This window comes from Podarcis vaucheri (assembly GCF_965113315.1).
Source record: "Podarcis vaucheri genome assembly, chromosome: 11".
Lineage (NCBI taxonomy): Eukaryota > Metazoa > Chordata > Lepidosauria > Squamata > Lacertidae > Podarcis > Podarcis vaucheri.
The window spans coordinates 1,323,922-1,342,358 of record NC_138749.1 but is presented as its reverse complement, the minus strand read 5'-3'; the positions used below and the strand labels follow the sequence as shown (position 1 = coordinate 1,342,358).

The window sequence follows — 18,437 nt, the reverse complement described above, 5'->3', positions numbered from 1 at the left end:
AAAGCAGCAAGGAACACAGCGAGCCCCCTGTGCCCCTCAAGCTGTCGGCACAGACATTTTCTTGTAAACAAACAGGCAAGGCATCTCGCGCGTGCCAGTCACCCGCAGCCCAAGGCCAGCTGGTTCTGCAATTCCTAAAGATAGGTTGGTCTCGCTTTGCAGGGCAGGAGGCTGCCATTGGCTCTCAGCCTCTGTTTTCCTTAAGAAATGTTTGACCCTCGCTTTCAATGCAAAGGGTCCTCAGGGCAGCTGGCAGCAGATTCAATGAAGAAGAAGAAGAAGAAGAAGAGTTTGGATTTGATATCCCGCCTTTCACTCCCCTTCAGGAGTCTCAAAGCGGCTAACATTCTCCTTTCCCTTCCTCCCCCACAACAAACACTCTGTGAGGTGAGTGGGGCTGAGAGACTTCACAGAAGTGTGACTGGCCCAAGGTCACCCAGCAGCTGCATGTGGAGGAGCGGAGACGCGAACCCGGTTTCCCAGATTACGTGACTACCGCTCTTAACCACTACACCACACTGGCTCACAATGAAGACGGTAAGGATCCTTCTTTTAAACAACAACAAAAAGAAAGCAGGAGAGCAAATATGCCAGTAAGAAATAATAAGACACCAGCTAAGATGTGGTGAGAGGAAGAGAAAAGGACATTAATGAACCTTGCAAGTTCGGACGAACAGAAAAGCCTTTCTCTCTCTCTCTCCTCATCAGTCAGAGCACAGAGAAGGGCCTCTGAGGATGACTCTGTCGTGGGCACTTCAGGTGCCACCCAGACCCCTTTGCTGTTGTTTAGTCTTTCGGTCGTGTCCGACTCTTCGTGACCCCATGGGCCAGAGCAAGCCAGGCCCTCCTGTTTTCCACACCCAGACCCTTTAGGGTTTTGTAAGTCAAGACGAGCTCCCTGCCTTGGGTCCAGAAACAAACCAGAAACCAGTAAAAGGTTGTGTTTTTTTAATAGCATCATAGAGTTAGGAGGGAACTCAGGGGTCATCTAGCTCAACCCCTGCAATCACAACTAGAGGATCCCCAACAGAGGACTGTCCAAGCTCTGTCTGGAAACCTCCAGCAAAGAATAGTCTGCCCCCTTCCAGGGGAGTCCATTCCACTGTTGAACTGCTCTTACCACCAGAAAAAAAGATTCCTAATGTCTATCTTTTTGTAATTTGAATCCATTGGTCCTCCCTTCTGGAACAGCAGAAAACAAAGCTTGCTCCATCTTCTAGTTGACATCCCTTCAGGTGCTTGAAGATGATGATCAAGTCACCTCTAAGCCTCCTCTTGTCCAGGCTAAACATGCCTTACCTGGAGATGATGCTGGCCAATGGTCTTGGAACCTTCTGCATGCCAGACAGTTGTCCTGCCACTGAGCTGCTGTGACCCATTCCAAATAGGGCAGTATAACCTTGTCCCTCCCCCCCCACTCACACACACACCTGCTCCCTGCCCATCACCTGAGCATTCAGCCTGGAGAGAAAGAGGCGCAGCCCAGATGGCCTGGCGATGTGTTTTGCTGTTCCTCACATCGCCGGTTTGAGTTGGGCTCTGAAGTCCCCTTTGGCCAACTAGCAAAGAACCCTGTCGTGGGCAAGAGAGCAAGAGTCACTGCAAGCAGGAACATGGTGAGGAAGCGAGATAAAGCAAAATAATTAATGGTCCCTGTTTCATTCACAGCCGGAATGAGGGGGGCGGCGGATTTTACATCAGTGAGGCTGATCTTTGCCCACAGCTTGCCTTCATCTGTAGCTGCCTGTCTGCTGTGATGACGGGCGGTGGCAAGACGCTGGAGCAGAGATTCTGCAAACCAGATGAGAGTTGCCCGGCTGAATCAAGAAGGGACGGCGGCCTCCCTCACCATAATCTTAATTAAATGGCAAAAAAGGCAGGAGATGTCAGGGGATATTTTAGTTGGGGAGGGAGGGGATAAAACAAGCAAAGCTGTGGCAAGAGAGATATTGCTAATAAGGGTCTCCAGAGAACTGTCAGCGGAGGAAACAGCTGCCTCATGCGGTTACGAACAGAGGGCTGAAAGAAATTATTAAAACTTCACTGTATTGCACATAGATACTTTGCTGGAGTCTTCAGTTGCCCATTTGTGGGCATGATGCGTGCCTTTGGTAGAGGGACCATCTCATTCTCCACTGCCACAAACCAGTCTGGGACTGGGAGCTTCAGACTGGAAGGTGTGCAGATGAGGGCAACCAAGATGACCAAGGGTCTGGAAACCAAGCCCTATGAGGAATGGTTGAGGCAGTTGGATATGTTTAGCCTTGAGAAGAGAAGGAGACATATAAGAGTCATGGGGCTGATGGAGCAAGCTTGTTTCCAACTGCTCTGGAGAATAGGATAAATTCAAACCAAGAGATTCAAGTTACAAGAAAGGAGACTGCAACTAAATCACGAAATAGACTCCCTTCAAAGTGGGTGGACTCCCCTTCATTGGAGGGTTCAAAAAAACCTGAAAAGTTGGGTGTCCATCTGTCGTGGTTCTTTGGATGTGGGTGGGGTCCCTTTCAACTCTGCAGTTCTATGAGACTTGTGTTTGCCAATGACAAACCCAGGGCAACTGGATCTAAAATCCCCAGGAACAAAACACGGCGAAGGCCGAGATACTGATCCATGAGGCCTTCCATGTTGGCTCTTCCCTTCCTGCCTTACTCCGCAGCCAAAAGCCATAATGCTTCTGAATACCACTTGCAGGCAGTTTCAGCTGGAGAGAGTGCTGCTCACACACTCTGGGCTTCCTGCTTGGCAGGGGGTTGGACTTGATGGCCCTTGTGGTCTAGTCCAACTCTATGATTCTATGATTCTTCCCCAAGGGTCGTCTGGTTGGCCACTGTGGGAACAGGATCCTGGCCTAGATGGGCCACTGGCCTAATCCAGCACGTCTCTTATTTTAGCATACAAAACAGATGACAATATTTATATACACATCCATTGTTGAACCATTGTCTTCTAGAACAAATCCTGCTGCGTATCGATTTTGTTCTTTGTAAGTGACTAATATTATAATTACCCGTGCTACAGATCACTCATATTCTTCCAGCATCTGCTACATCTCCTCTCAGCTGCAGCAAAGCATTAGATCGTTGTAATTCTGCTACATATATGTGGCATTAAAGGAACCTCTAAGCTTTCAAACTCCAGCCCCACCTCGTCCTCTAGCCAAAAGCGAAGCTGCCATGCACCTCGTCCAGAATTAGGGACAGAAACATTTTCATTCTGCGCTCAAAGAGGACAGGATCACACCCCAGAATGGAAGTGGAGGGTGATGTCAGTCTAGGGCTGCAGGGACCCGAGTCCATGTTCTCTCTCCATTATTGTGATGGCCTGGGACTCGGGCTCAGACTCAGAACCAGAGGGGACTCAGTCTGCACCGGATCCTTTGCCTCAGGCGGCAACTGAACCAAGTCTGGGGCCTGATCCTGAAGAGTCCCAGTCTGCACAGGTTCCCCTGCAACAAACACCAGCTGGGCCAAGTCAGGGGCCTGAGCCTGCCCTGGCTCCAGATGCGGGGATGACCTCATTGCCTCCAGCTGGGCCATCACTTACAGCTGCTCCACTACCGGTTGGGTCAGGGGAGGCTGAGGCGGCCTCTGGGTCTAGTCACCCACCGACGTCTCCCCAGCTGCAGAGACTCAGGTCTGAGAGAAGAAGAGACCTGAGTACTCGCAGGAGGAATGCTCGCCTTCGGGCGAAACAGGGAGGTGAGTCGCTGGGGGATCAGGACCGGCCATGACCCTGACAAAGATAAAAGGCTGCCGGACACACACACACACACCAGGTTGCAGGAGCAACACTGAAGTATGCTAGATCCTGCCTGAGATCCTGTACCTGTCCTTGCCTGGTTTGCTGCCTCGTGTCCTGCCTTGGCCCCGTCGGACTGACTCCTTGCAGAACCTTTGGATTCTGGACCGGACCTGGACTGCGTTGCTCAGGTTACCCCCGGGCCCAGCACAATTACGAAGCTCACGAGGGGACCTTGAGCCAGGCACTCCTTCTGCCCTCAGCTTACCTCACAGGGCTGCTGTGAGGGGAGGTGGACTCATGAGACCCTTGGAGAAAGGCTGGGTTATTAAAAATGAAATCTGAACAAGGTCAGAGGGGAGCCAGAAGGAAGGGGCTTGATCCCGGCCAGGTTTTGGTCGCGGAATATTTTATTGACGCCAGAGCTCGCTATTAAAATACCACACAGCTGACCATGTGCGACGTGTGAGTCCCTCACCACCAAATGCACACACAACTAGAATTGGCAAGCTGTTGAGACTGTGTTAAGCCCCAGTCCCTGGGGTGGGGGATCCACAGGGGCTCCCCAGGTGTTACTGAACTAAAACACCCATTGTCCCCTGACCATACTGGCTGCTGGGGGAGAGTGGAAGCTGGAGTCCAACCACATCAGGAGCCCCACACACACACACACACAGATGTTCCCCATCGCTGCCACTGCATTTCCCTAAAAAAACCCCAAAACTTTTTGACCGGGAGGGGGGGTATGGGAAAGGATGGCCTTCTGCAAATCAAACGCTGTGTGCAAAGTGGCCTGGAGAGACTTCCTCGGGGCTCCTTGCATGGTCTTTGAGGGTCCCTTTCCGAAATCGCATGGACACCTCCCTCTCCCAAGGCCAGGGCTGCAGAAATGGTCCAGTCAGGAGGATGGAGCTGTGCCTTCCGGGGGGGGGCTCCTCTTGGCACGTGGCGCCGCGCGCTGCAGTCTGCCGCCCCCCTCCCGCCCCCCAGTTCTGCCAGAGCCTGATTGTCAACACGCCGGTGGGAGTTAGGATTTAGCTCCATCCCATCCCCTCCCCTCCCCAGCCCCCTCCAGACTGGGGCAACAGCCTAGACAGATCTGGGGCTGGAGGAGGAGGAAGGGGCGTGGGGCGTGGTGGGGCGGAGTAGGGCGGGGAGTGTTTGTCCTGCGGGAAGCGGAGCCCGCCCGAAGCTGCCTTTCCCTCTCCGGCGGCGGGCAGGGAACTGGCGCAGAATCCGCAGTTCTCAGCGAATGAGGGAGCTCAGGGAGGGGCTGGGAGGGGGGGCGGGTGTCATTAGTGCTTCCCAGCAAAAGCAGCTTCCTTTCCAGGCGGGGAGGAGAGAGAGGCAGGCTGGGGACTGACTGGTGCAGGGAGCCCGGAGCAGGCGGAGTTGGTGGTCTGGCTCCCTTCCCTTCCTTGCGCATCCCTCTCGCTCGCCCGCCGCTGCATCCCTCCTGCATCCCTGGAGAGAGAGCGGTCCTTGGGTACCAGCGTCCTCGGAGCCTGCCCGCCGCGGCTCCTTTCCTGGGCTGCCCTCTCCTGCTGTTGCTCCCATCCTCGGAGAGCGCTCCGGGCTCTTCCTCCGGGGTACCGCCCTGCCCTCTCTCTCTCCGCCCTGCATCTCCTGGAGAGAGCGCGCAGCATCCCTCCTCTTGGGTACCAGCCTCGGCATCTCAGCCCGCATCTCCGATCAGTGCAGCGGCAGCGCCTCTCTCAATGCAAGGGCGACCACGGTGATGGGCTTGGAGTGGGCAGCTTGTTAGGTGTGGAACCGAGGCAGACCACCTCAGGTGAGCGGATCGCAACAGGGCGGGGGGGGGGAGGGTCGTTTTGCGGAGCCCTGCCCTCTGCAGACAGGGTGGGAAAGCGCTGTTCCAGGGGTCTCTGGAAGGCAGGTGAGGGGGCAGGGCTATCCAAGGAGAGTCTTGGTCCAGAGGGGACCCCCGGGATTCAGGATGCTTCGGCTGAGGTGGGAGGTGCGATGGGTGCTGCCCTGGCTCCAGGGACTGACCTGGATTGAGACCTTTTTAGAAAAAACAACTGCATTTGACCATCATCATGCCCCGGCTGCCACTTCCAAAGTAATAAATTGTAACTGGAAAGCGGGTTCTTTTGCATGCTGGGTGTCACACAGGCTGCATAAGCAGAGAACCTTCCTAGGAAGGGGCAGTGCAGTCTGGGTGGGTCACAGAGAGACGTGGCTGAGTTTTGGGTGGGCTGCATCATTGGGATGCATCTCTGGCTGAGGCTGGCATCGTGCTGTGAGAGGGAAGTGGCACGAACATGCCCCCTGCAATGTGTCGTGTGAAAGGGGTGGAGGATCCCTTGTTGTGACGCAAGAGTGGCTGGTCAAGGTGAGCGAGGGGCCGGCTGCCGGTTTCTGGTGGTTGGGCGGGCACTGCAGTGCTCCTGGCCATGGGCAGAGTTGAGAAGCTGGGGCTGCCTGCCTTTTGCCATCAGGAATGAAGCCCTTCTCAAAGCCCTCCCTGCAAGGCATGGTCCCTCACCTAGAAAAGACCCAAATCCACTACTCCCCACCCCCTCAAAGCCTCCCAGGTCATAGGGCTGCTTGGTTTGAAAGAAAAGAGGGACCAGAGTTGTGCTCGTGTGGGCAACCTTCCATGCCAGATCATTCATCTATCTAGCTCATTTTGCCTGCACTGACTGACAGCAGCTCTCCGTGATTTCAGACAAGGAGTATCCCCCCCTCCCCAATACCTAGAGATGCTATTGGGGATTGATCCTGGGCCCTTCTGCATCGAAGGCAGGTGCTCTAACCACTGAGCTATGGCCCTTCCCCAAAAGGCAAGTGCCCACACAGGAGAGGACACCGAGCAGAGCAAAAGCTTCCGCCTGAGCTGGTGCCTGCCTCTCTCTCACTACCCATTGCATTTTGTCTGGTCCACAGGAAAGACATCAAAAGAAAACAAATTCCAGGTATAAAAGCTACAGAGCCGGGGAATGAGAAGTTCAGGGGGTGGAGGTAGGAGTGGGCGCAACACCTTAATTCTGTGTGAATGGGTGCAGTGCCTTAACTCTGCTCCTTGACACCCGGAACACACAGAGCCCGATCTGTGGGCAGCATCCCAGCCAAGCAGCCTTCTGACCTGAGTCTGCAGCACTTCAGATTTATCTTTTCCTTCCCATACTTCACGTTGGCGGCCAAAAAAAATCAATGAAAACCCCATCATTCTATTCTGAAGGGGCAGTTGCTTGTTTTGAGAACAGGAGCACAGAATACCACACCACCCAACACACACATGCTTCTGCAGTGATCTCTCTGAACTGCAGACTCACCAAAAAGCATCTCTCTCATTGTCTGGTGAATGAAGAATTCAGGGAGATGGAAATAATATAATTCTGCATCCAATAGGCACAGGGGATCCAAAGATATTTGTGCCTGAAGAAAAGCCCCCTAGGAATTAATGCTGTGTTGGGGGCCAGGTGGAGTGGGGGCCAGTAGAGGAGCCAAGGCAGGGTCCTGATTACCAGTGAGGGCATCAATGTCACCAGGAGGTCAGGGAAAGATAACTGGGTGCCACACACGTTTGGGTAAAGAGGATGCAAGGAGCTTAGCCAGATGGAGCAAACCAGGCCTGTGGTTGATTGGCATCCTATGCCCTTTTAAAATGTATTGGGGCGGGTTATTGGGTTGTTTTTGTTGTGTATTTTATCCTGTGATCTGCCCTGGGACCTGCGAGCAGTATATACATTTAATAAAGAATAATAATCTTAATAAACCAAAGAGTGGTGACAGAAGCAGGATGTTGGATGAAAAGGCACCATATTGATCCATAGACGGTTTGTGTGGGATTCCTTTGTGAGAATAGATGATATCACCCAACAGGACAGCTGTGCAGACAGCAGAACGTGACGTGCACCAGAGACACTTGTGAAGTGTGTTGTGCTACAGAGGAGAGCCAGGTGCCCAAGGATAACGTGAGAGATCGCCGTCTGTACAGCAGCACTTGCAGGGAAAGTGGGAAGGGGCTGGTGCAGAGCAAACGGAACAGGAGCCAGCAATGTGATCCTGCAGCTCAAAAGGCCAAGGGTGTTTTAAGTTGCAGCCACAGAGATAGATGCTCCCAAGGTACAGGATGTAACCACCTTGCTCTCTCCAGCACAGGTAAAATCCCATTTGGAAAACTGTGTTCCGTTCTAGGCAGCCAGCCAGAGAAAACAGACAGGGCTGCCTATTTTTAAAAAGAGTTGTTTAAAAGAGCTAACAGTTTTCCATCGATCCCAAAGTTTATTCATCTCAGGACATTTGCTGCACTAAAGAACGCTGGCTTCAGAGGGCTTTTTCTTGGCTTGGTTGGAGAGCTGAACCTCAGGTAAACCTTAGCAGAGCTAGGCCAGTTTGGGGCATCAGGACTCTCATCAGGCTTGTGGTGAGTAAAAGAAAAACAGAGAAGAATAGAGAAGGGGCGTGGTCTTAAGAGACAGCACCAGAGCATGTGCAGAGCACCTATTGCTCCCCAAATTTCAGGATATGGCTCCTAGGTGACAGGACTGAGGCACTTGAGTCGATCGCATTTGCAGCGATCAATTTTGTTATCTTCCAGTGGGCATTGGAAAGAGGACAGGAGGAGAAGCTTGCTATCAATTTCAAGGGAAGGTTTGAAATGTGATCAGATTCTGCTGCGAGTCTTTTAGGCTGGAAGATTCAGGTCGGGTAAAAGGAAGCTCTTCTTCCTGCAAGACGTAGTTAGATTATGGAACTCCCTCCCACAGGCGAGGCCCACCACCTTAATCTCTGATGCCGTGGTTTCTCAGCTGAGAGAGGAAAGGACTCTGCTCATGCTCAGAGGCCCCTTCTGCTTAACCCTTGATAACAAACTCGTCGGTGTATGGTGTGTGCAGCTCCCCAAGCGTGTAGGTTTGTGGCAGTGCCGTTTTGTGCTGGAAGAAATTCAGTCAGACTCCAACTCCTCAGACCGTTCAGTCCTTTACTGGCAGGTCCAAATCATTAAGGCAGTTTCACTATACGCAGGATTCCCCATGATCCCTAGTGGAAGCTTCAGGCTACAAATACAAAGCAAGTATGACTCAAAGCATACATACAGCACAGAGCTCAGCACCAATCTGGCAGAGCTTTCTCTCAGTGAAGCAAAGAGGCCGTGTTCAGCCCCTCTTAATAGACCCAAGAATGACCACACCCTTGGCCAGTGGCCAGATCACAGTGACCTACTTGGCTGGTGGCCAGGTCAGTGACCTTCAAACCCTAATTACAAGACCTGTAGGTGCAAGATAAAGGAAGCCCATTCACCAGATTTTCCTTAACAGCAATTAAACAAACCTCAACAAAACAAATTTCACACATCCTCGGGTTCAAGCCCTGAGTCAAATCAAGATGTTGGGTGATGGTGGGGCAGAGAGGGTGTCCTAAACCAGCTCTCATTCCTGAATCCAGATGCGAGTTTTTGTTTTTTGCCTCTATGGGTTGGCCATAGAATCATGGAACGATAGAGTTGGAAGGGACCCCGGTGACATGGCTGTCAATGTTTCCCTTTTTTTAAGGGAAATTCCCTTATTCCGAATAGGATTCCTCGCAAGAAAAGGAAAAAGTTGACAGCAATGCCCAGTGATCACCCAGCCCAACCCCCTCCAATTCAGGGATCAGAACAGGTCACACACACTCCCAAGTGACCCAGTGGCTCATTCATACATGAGATCCCTCAACACAAGTTGAAATACTACTGAAGTCTGAATCCAGGGCAGGGACCTATGGCAGTGGAGGCATATCATTTAAATAATAATATAAAATGATTTATTATTTATACCCTGCCCATCTGGCAGCTTCATTAGGACGGCTCTACTCGCTTTGGTCAGCCTTATGGAATTATGTTCCTATGCCCACCATAGGCTCTGGTGCCCCCTATAATTGGTCTCTCTCCCTGCTGACCTCCCAGTCCCCTTGGCCTGCTAATCAGGCAGTTTTCCAACCAAGTGATCAAGTTGTCGAGTGCTGCACAAACCTTGGTTTGAGGGAAACCTGGATCACATCTGGCAGACAGGAGCCTGCTGAGATGAGACACCTCTAAGAACCAGGGATGACCCCATTGGCTTTATTCCCAAGTCATCCAGCAGTGCCAGGAAACACGCCTCCTTCTCAATAAGGCTGCCAAGTGAAGCTCTACGCTTTGGACAGCTCCACGGCGGACAGAAATCCAACAGGTACGGCACGCGTCAGTACACCTGTGTGGCCGGAAAGCTGCAACGGGGCTAAGGGCAAGGTGCCAGCTCCATCCCTTGGGAAGGCAGAGACCTAGAATTGTTGTGGGTGAGATATTGCCGCTGGGTTTCTTGGATGTGTCAGGAGCCAAACTGCAGACGGCTCTGTCCCTTTGTGTGCCAGCTGGCTTCTTGCAGCAAAACGTCGGTTTGCAAAGACAATGGAAGCTCTGAAATAAAAACAGGCCATGAATCAAGCTCCCTCGGCTGCCTCTGAAATTAACGGTCCATTCATCTCCAGCTTCCTGGTCGACAATTCATGGGAGGATCCCATTCATCCTCTCTCGGTTTTTGCCCTAACATTATTCAAATGTGTGATGCAATTGAATGTGGCTCCCAAATGGCCAACCCCAAAGTGCTGCCTTCATTATGGGGTATTATTTACACAGCACCATTAGAGTGCCGGGCACTTCACAGAGCGCAAGAGGACCGGTCCCTGCCCCCAAGGAGCTTACAATCCAGCACCCAACTCTTGGCGAGGCAGTAGAGGAAGAGGAGAGACTAGCAAAGAAAACCTGGGTTCTTTTCTGTTCCATATACTTGGGCTGCACAGACACCATACTGCTAAAGCCCATTCCAACACACACAAACACACAATCCCCAAGTATTCTGGGAACTGTGGCTCTGTTGGGGGTGAACTACAGCTCCCAAGATTATTTGGGGAGGGTGTGTGGTGTTTGCGCAGCCTCCATCTTCACCCCGGTATAATTTGAGGAGTAGACCCATTGGAAAATGGACCTACATTAGTCATGCTCATTCACTTTGGTGGGTCTGTTTTGAGCAGCACTAGCACCAGATACAACCCAGAATGTGAGCCAAAGGTGTCTCAGCAAAGGGGAGTTTTGAGAATGGATTTAAGGGACGGGGGAGGCACCGGTCACAGAAGCATGCGGGGGGCAGTTCCAGGCATGTGGGGCAGCAAGGGGAGAAGCGTGGAATTGCTTGAAGGAGGAGGAGTTCTTTGGATGAGCAAGGAGGGCAGTGGAGCAGCAGAGAGGTCAGGAGTGGAATTTACTTCACTGGAGGTTTTTAAGCAGAGGTTGGATGGTACGGTTGCCATGTGTCCTCTTTTTCCAGGACATGTCTTCATTTTCAAGGGTAAAATTTCTGTCCAGGTGGATTTTTTAAAGTTGCCATAATGTCTCTAGCTATACTTTCTGGATGAGACATAGACATAACTGGTGCCTGAAGACTTGCTTTCCTCTTCTCTTTTCCTGACCCCACCCCCCTCAGCAATATATCACAGATTCTATAGGCTACATATAGTATGGTTACCAGATTCTTTTCAACGAATCCGGGGACACTTTTCAGCTTCAATTGCCTTTCTGGTTTATCTGGTTCCAGAGTCCCATGCCAAGGAAAGGGTGACGGTTGTGTCACACACACATTCCTGGGACTTTCACAGAAATATACGAAGGCACCAAAGGAAAGTTTGAAAGAATATTGGAAGCTAGATATTCAGGAACAGATTTTAGATGAAGATTGGGAAAGAATCTTTTGGCATCCACCCTTTGTTGCCACCTCTAGGATAATCCAGGGACAAGGGTTGAAGTTGTACAAAAATGGTATTACACACCTGTAAGGTTATATCATATTACAAGATCTGGAAGCAAGAATTGCTGGAGGAAATGTGGAGTGATGGGAACGTACAGTCATATGTGGTGGGATTGTCCATTAGTTCATGAATTCTGGAAACAGATTGGTATAGAAATATCAGGAATTGTGGGTAGGAAGGTGGAAATATCTAAATTAATGGTTCTTATTAGCCTGAGTAGCACCGAGTTAGAAACAAAAGAGGAATGTAAATGGGTAAAATTGGTGGTAATTGCAGCCAGACAGGTTATAGCAAGTAATTGGAAAAATGCAGAAGAGAAGGGGTGAACCAATGGAGGGAAAAACTGAAAAATATTATAATTTTAGAATATCTAACTGTGAAGATACACAAAATGAAAGGGTTTAAGGTCAGTGAGGAGGAGGGTTGGTTTGAGAAGATACTGAATTATTTGGGCAGCTTTGAACAATTTGGGGCAATTAAAATGTTAAAAGTTAAATAAACCTTGTGGAGGGAGGAGCGTTAAGGTATATAGAATTGTACATATGGTTGATTTGAATATGTTGTTATTGATTATGTATACCCAATGTATCAGCTGCCTGGGGGGTTTCACTGTTTGTGTTTTGGTTGTTGGTAAAAAAACAACAACACGAAGGCAGCTGAGTTGGGTTAACCCTTCTTGGCAGGGGCCTTCCAGAGTTTGAAGCTCTCTCTCTCACCCAGCCCAATCTGGTGCAGTGCAGTCACTGGGCTCAGAGGAAATCCTCGCCCTGTTTCTCACCTTACAGGCATCAGCCTCTAGAATGGTTTTGCAACTGCAGGTAGAAATGAAATGCAGGTGACCTTGATGCCCACAGCACACCTGAGTCCTGAGTTTCCCCTTGGAGTCTGTGACTAGCTGGCTGGAGCAGGGGGGGGGCTCCATCTGCTTGGGCTTCTGTGCACGCACCCTCCTGTTTGTGTGCCAACACACAACACACCCGCACAGCCACACGCCATCCCCCAGGAACTCGCCCTGGCTGGCACGCCTTTCGCCAGCCACTGCGATTTATGAATTAAGGAGTGTAGGCACACGCCAAGCGCAGCCCAGCTGGCAGCCTCCCAGCACGGCTTTGGACTGCTGTAATTTGATGGAGGTCGTTTTTGCTGCAATTGTTCATCATAATACTTCTAGGCAAGGGAGAAGGGGGAAAGGGGCTTGGCCTGGCAGGACCTGCGAAACCAAAAGCATCTCAGCAGATGGCAAAGCCTCTCTGCTCTCCTGCCTCTCCAGCCCAGAAGGGGGGCTGCATGCTCATTTTTACTAGGAAGTTGCTTTTAGCAGTAGTAGAATCGTAGAATTGTAGAGCTGGGAGGGACCCAGGGGTCATCTAGTCCAACCCCCTGTGATGCGGGATGTAGGGGTAGGAGAATACAGTGGTAAATAGCAGTATAGTGGAACTGGTATACAGACAGCCACCAATGTGCCCATGGCACTTCAAACAATGGCAGCTAAAAGGAAAGTCCCCTGCCCGCAAAGAGCTTACAATCTACCGTGAAAGACGGTTGCCTCTCTTGGCTTCGGGCACTGAGGAGCTGCTGTCTGTCAGAGGAGGCAAGGCTGCGATGGATGGGCCCCAGGGGTCTGTTTCTCACTCAAAGGCAGCTGGTGTTGTCTTCTCTGACTGGCATGTCTTGCACCCTGGCTGCCAGAGATCCTTTTAAGACAGAGGGAGGAGGGCTCTGCGCTTGACCCTTGGCATTCTCCTCTCTCCTCTTGCACACCCTTCTCAAGCGCTTTGGCCCAGCTGGGAGGTGTACTTGACCTCTAATCCTACCTCTTTTCTGCCTGGACAGAGAGAGGGGAAGTTGTGACATTGGGGTGGAGCAGGTAAAAAATCTCGACTTTTGGTATGACCGAGATGCAGGCTCCTGTTTAATGTTCAGGGCCACTTCTGTGGCTCCACTGCCTCTCGCCTCTCGCCTTTCCCATCCCTGGCATGAGACGCACAAACACAAGAAGGCAGCCCACCAGGGAACATGACTCTTGGGCTAAAAGGTCTCCCTCCCCACCCCCCAGGTTTTGCATGACCTTCTGCACAAAAAGCGTGATCACCTCAGAAGAGATTCCCGCATCGGTACAAAGGGGGCATCCTCTTTGGCAAAGCGGCCAACTAGATCTCCAATATGAGGACCCCACAAGCAGGTCAGGGGACCAACTCTCCCAGTGGCATTCCATTTAGTATGGCGACGCCTGCCCTGTGGAACTCCCTGCCTATTGATATCAAGCAAGTTCCTTCACTGCAGTCTTTTGGGCACCTGCTGAAAACCACCTTGTTTAGACAAGCCCACCCATGTGCTTAGAAAACTGGGGTCATTTTCACCTGATTTAGTACTGCATTTTAAGTTGTGTTTCATTTTTAAGTACTGTTGTAATTCTTCCTTGGTTTCATCTTGTTGTAAACTACTTTGAGGGTGTTTTTTTCTTTTCCACAGTCAAGCAGTGGATAAATTTTATGAAAGAAGCCCTATAAAAATAAATAAATTCCCCAGCAACTGGTACCGAGTGTCACATGGCCTCCAATACTGGAGAGAGCAGATATTCGCCACATCCTTTGATAGCCTTATTCGACATGGATTTCTCTCTTTCCTTTTCAAGCTGTCCAACTTGGCAGCCTGCGGCAGAGAACTTCGCAGGTTAACTGCGTCGCGTGAAGAAGTCTGCCTGAATCCTGCAACATTCAGCTTTGTTGGAAATCCAGGCGTTCTAGGAGAAGGAGCAAAAGGTTTCTCTAGCTGCTTTCCCCTTGCCATGCATAAGGATGCTTCATCCAGATGTTTGATGATCGCCAGCCAGAGATTCTTTCGCTGTGATTCCTGCATTGCAGGGGGTTGGACTAGATGACCCTTGGGAATCCCCCCCAACTCTACAATTCCATGATTCTGCATGCCAAGCAGATGCTCTACCACTGAGTTTCAGCCCTTCCCCTAATTGTACCTTCCTCTGTCCTTCCAGTATATAAAACCAGCATAAGGGGGGGGTCTACGTCTGCACAAAACCTCCTCTCTGATCCAGTTTTAAACAGTGACGGACTCTCTTTGTTCTCTCCTTGCTTTGTAACAAGCCCCCCCTCCCCTCGCCCCCCCCCAGTCCCCTACAGGTGTCTGATGTAATTATCATCTCATCGGTGACTCAGCCAAGCTTGCAGGCTGACTGGGTGTCTGGTGGCCTCCATCCTTTATGAATTCACACAGGGCTACAGCTGACTTGAAACTGATTTAGCCCACAGGCTGCCTGCGGCATTTCCTCTCCGCATGCCCAGCTCCAGGGCGGCACCTACAGACCCCTCACCCACCTGGTCTCCCTTCCTTGTTTCCAAAAACCAGTTTTCCTTTTGAGTGACTGCCTAATGTCCCCACTGTATACAACACTTGTTCTTGTTGTTGTTGTTTAGTCGTTTAGTCATGTCCGCCTCTTCGTGACCCCCTGGACCAGAGCATGCCAGGCACTCCTGTCTTCCACTGCCTCCCTCATGCTGGTAGCTTCAAGAACACTGTCCAACCATCTCGTCCTCTGTCGTCCCCTTCTCCTTGTGCCCTCCATCTTTCCCAACATCAGGGTCTTTTCCAGGGAGTCTTCTCTTCTCATGAGGTGGCCAAAGTCTTGGAGCCTCAGCTTCAGGATCTGTCCTTCCAGTGAGCACTCAGGGCTGATTTCCTTCAGAATGGAGAGGTTTGATCTTCTTGCAGTCCATGGGACTCTCAAGAGTCTCCTCCAGCACCAGAATTCAAAAGCATCCATTCTTCGGCAATCAGCCTTCTTGATGGTCCAGCTCTCACTTCCATACATCACTACTGGGAAGACCAGAGCTTTTATTATACGGACCTTTGTTGTCAAGGTGATGTCTCTGCTTTTCAAAATGCTGTCTAGGTTTGTCCTTGCTTTTCTCCCAAGAAGCAGGCATCTTTTAATTCATGGATCACTGCCTTGTTGTGGTGAAGGGGCTTGAATAACTCAGAGAAGCTATGAGCCATGCCGTGCAGGGCCACCCAAGATGGACAGGTCGTAGTGGAGAGTTTTGACCAAACGTGATCCACCTGGAGCAGGATCCTGCCAAGAAAACTCCATGGACAAAAACAACAGCAGCTGATTAGGGTGGGTCAAAGGAAAACCGCCTCCTCACTCTGCACAGGTAACCTCTGGAACTCACTTCTTCATGATGTGGGGGCAACCAATGACTTAGGTGGGCAGTCTGTGGAATAAGATTGGTTTATCAATGGCTACTAAACCCGGTGCTAGATGGAAACCCCATGTTCATTGGCAGTGTACCTCCCAGTACTGGCTGATGGGTCCTGCCAGCAGGGTGGGCTGCTGTTGCCGTCTCCCACCCCAGCTTCTTGGACTTTTCGTCGTCGGCTGGCAGGCTACGGGGATCCTTCGTCACACTCAGCAGGACTCATATGATGCTCCTGTATCGCGATGTCACAAAATCCCCAACCTTTTCTTTGAAGCTGCCACAGAGAGCGCCTGGATGACAAACTCCACTTATTGGAGCTCCATTATTAATAATTGTCGTCTTCGCTTTGTTCTGATTGCAGACCTGCTTTTGAGACCCAGATTAAGCTCGCAGCTAGAGCTCCACCGAGAGACAAGAAATGCATTAATTAGGGAAGGAAGAGAGATCAGGTTGTCCCCCCATCCCAGCGGGGGACCTGTTTATCCAGCGCACAGAATCTCTGGAAGGGAGATGGGGATTATGCACTCTTCCTGCTTCCAGCAGAACCGTGTGCTGTTGAACCGAAGTGCCTTTTAGTGTAAATAAAGAGCTGAATAAGAGACAATATGATAGAAGTTTATAGAATTACGCACCGACTGGAGAGAGAAGAGCTTTTTTCGCTCTCGGCAACAGAGCATGTGGACATCCAGTGAATTATAGAATCATAGAATTGGAGAGCTGGAAGGGACCCTGGGGTCATCTAGCCCAGCCCCCTGAAATGCAGGAATCTCAGCTAAAGCATCCATGACAGAGGGCCATCCAACCTCCAAGGAAAGAGAGGCCACCACCTTCTGAGGGAGACAGTTCCATCATCCCTAGCTGGCAGGACCAGTGGCCAGGGATGATGAGAATTGTGGTCCACAAACAGCTTGTCCTAGATCAATGAAGATGAGTGTCGGAAGATTTAGGACAAGGAAAGTTCTTCTTCATGCAGTGCATCATTAAACTGCGGAACTCCCTCCCACAAGAGGCAGTGAGGGCCACCATCTTGGATGGATTTAAAAGAGAATTAGATGACTTCCGGTTCTCTGCCGAGGCTATGGCGGCAAGCTCCGTGTCATCCGCTTAAGGGGCGACATGGTTCTGGCAAATAGAGCTTTGGGGTGATCGCCAGGGCTCGGCGCACCCCCGAAGAACCCCCCACGGAGGAGTGGGGATCCTAGGGGTCCAGCAGAGCATGAGAAACTCCCCCCCCAAATCCCCCGGCTGACTTTTTGTGTGTGGAGGAAAGGGAAGGGTCTTGAGTCCGCTCACGGCTCCAACGCACGCTATTGCTGGAGGCAGTGAGGCTTCTGAATCCCAGTTTCTGGAAACCACAGGAGGGGAGAGTTGTTCTTGAGTTCGAATCCTGCTTCTGGATTTCCCAGAGGCATCTGTTTGGCCACTGTGAGAACAGGATACTGGACTGGATGAGTCATTGGCCTGTTGCAGCAGCCTCTCCTTATGCTCTTGTGAAATTAGATTTGCATGCTATATGAATCCATCACCCAACTTAACTAAGCTCCTGTTCTTATATGAACTGGTTGGAAGCGCATGGTTTTGTGAGATGGCAGAGCAACAACCCCAAAGGGACCTGGATTACTCCGGTTCAGAGTCCTGGTTCATCCAGCCCAATGTTGTCTACCCTGGCTGGCAGCAGCTCCCCAGGGTCTCAGGCAGAGGAGGGTCTTTCCCTGCAATCAATCACAGAATCATAGAATTGTAGAGTTGGAAGGGACCCCAGGGGTCATCTAGTCCATCCCTCGCAATTCCATCTTTAGGAGGCTGAACCTGGAACCTTCAGCTTGCAGAGCGGGTGCTCTGCCACTGAGCTGCAGCCCCCTGGGTTCCTTGGCAGGGGGGCTTCTTCTCCCTGGCATCCCTAGCTGCACTGGCTCCCGGCGGAGTACAGGGTCAGGTTCAAGGTGATGTTTTGACCTTTAAAGCCCTATGCAGACCCTCGTACCTACGGGACCGCCTCTCCTGGTCTGCCCCGCGGAGGAAGGACCTTAAGGTCCACAAATAACAACACTTTGGAGGTCCCAGGTCACAAAGTGGTTAGATTGGTCTCAACTAGGGCCAGGGCCTTTTCAGTACTGGCCCCAATGTGGTGGAATGCTCTGTCACAAGAGACTAGGGCCCTGCGGGACTTGACATCTTTCTGCAGGGCCTGCAAGACGGAGCTGTTCTGCCTGGCCTCTGGTTTGGACTTTTGTTTCCCTCCCATTATGGTCTTGATTTATCGACTACTTTTAAAATAAGGCTGCATTTTAAATTGCATTTTAACCTGTATTTTAAATTGGGGTTTTTTTCTTCCTCTCCCTCTCTTTTTCCCCTATTATGTTTTTACTGTAATTTTACTGGTGTTAGCCTCCCTAAGCCCGGCTCTGGCCAGGGAAGGCAGGGTATAAATAAAAATTATTATTATTATTATTATTATTATTACTGCCTAAACCTCTGCCTTTTCATGACTCCAGCAAAACGGGCGCACATCTATTCCATCTTCTGCAGCCACCCATTTCCCCAATATAGGAGGGGCTCAGAAGCCACCCAAGCAAGCCTCAGGTGTGGTTTAGAGTGAGGGGAGGCAGCGTTTTTTAAGAGAATCACTACTACAGGTGATAATAACATCCTACCTGTTCTGCATTTGTAAGCATGCACTTTGGAACTCCC

The 18,437-nt window shown here is 50.9% G+C and overlaps 1 protein-coding gene across 1 annotated transcript in view; it reads left to right on the top strand.

Moving 5' to 3' along the window:
* Positions 1 to 4,801: 4,801 nt before the first annotated feature.
* PHF24 (PHD finger protein 24) overlaps positions 4,802 to 18,437 on the top strand; it is a 38,723-nt gene continuing 25,087 nt past the window's right edge. The window contains exon 1 of the mRNA XM_082242143.1: positions 4,802 to 5,533. The gene's annotated coding sequence lies outside the window, so the exon portion shown is untranslated. The remainder of the gene's footprint in view (positions 5,534 to 18,437) is intronic.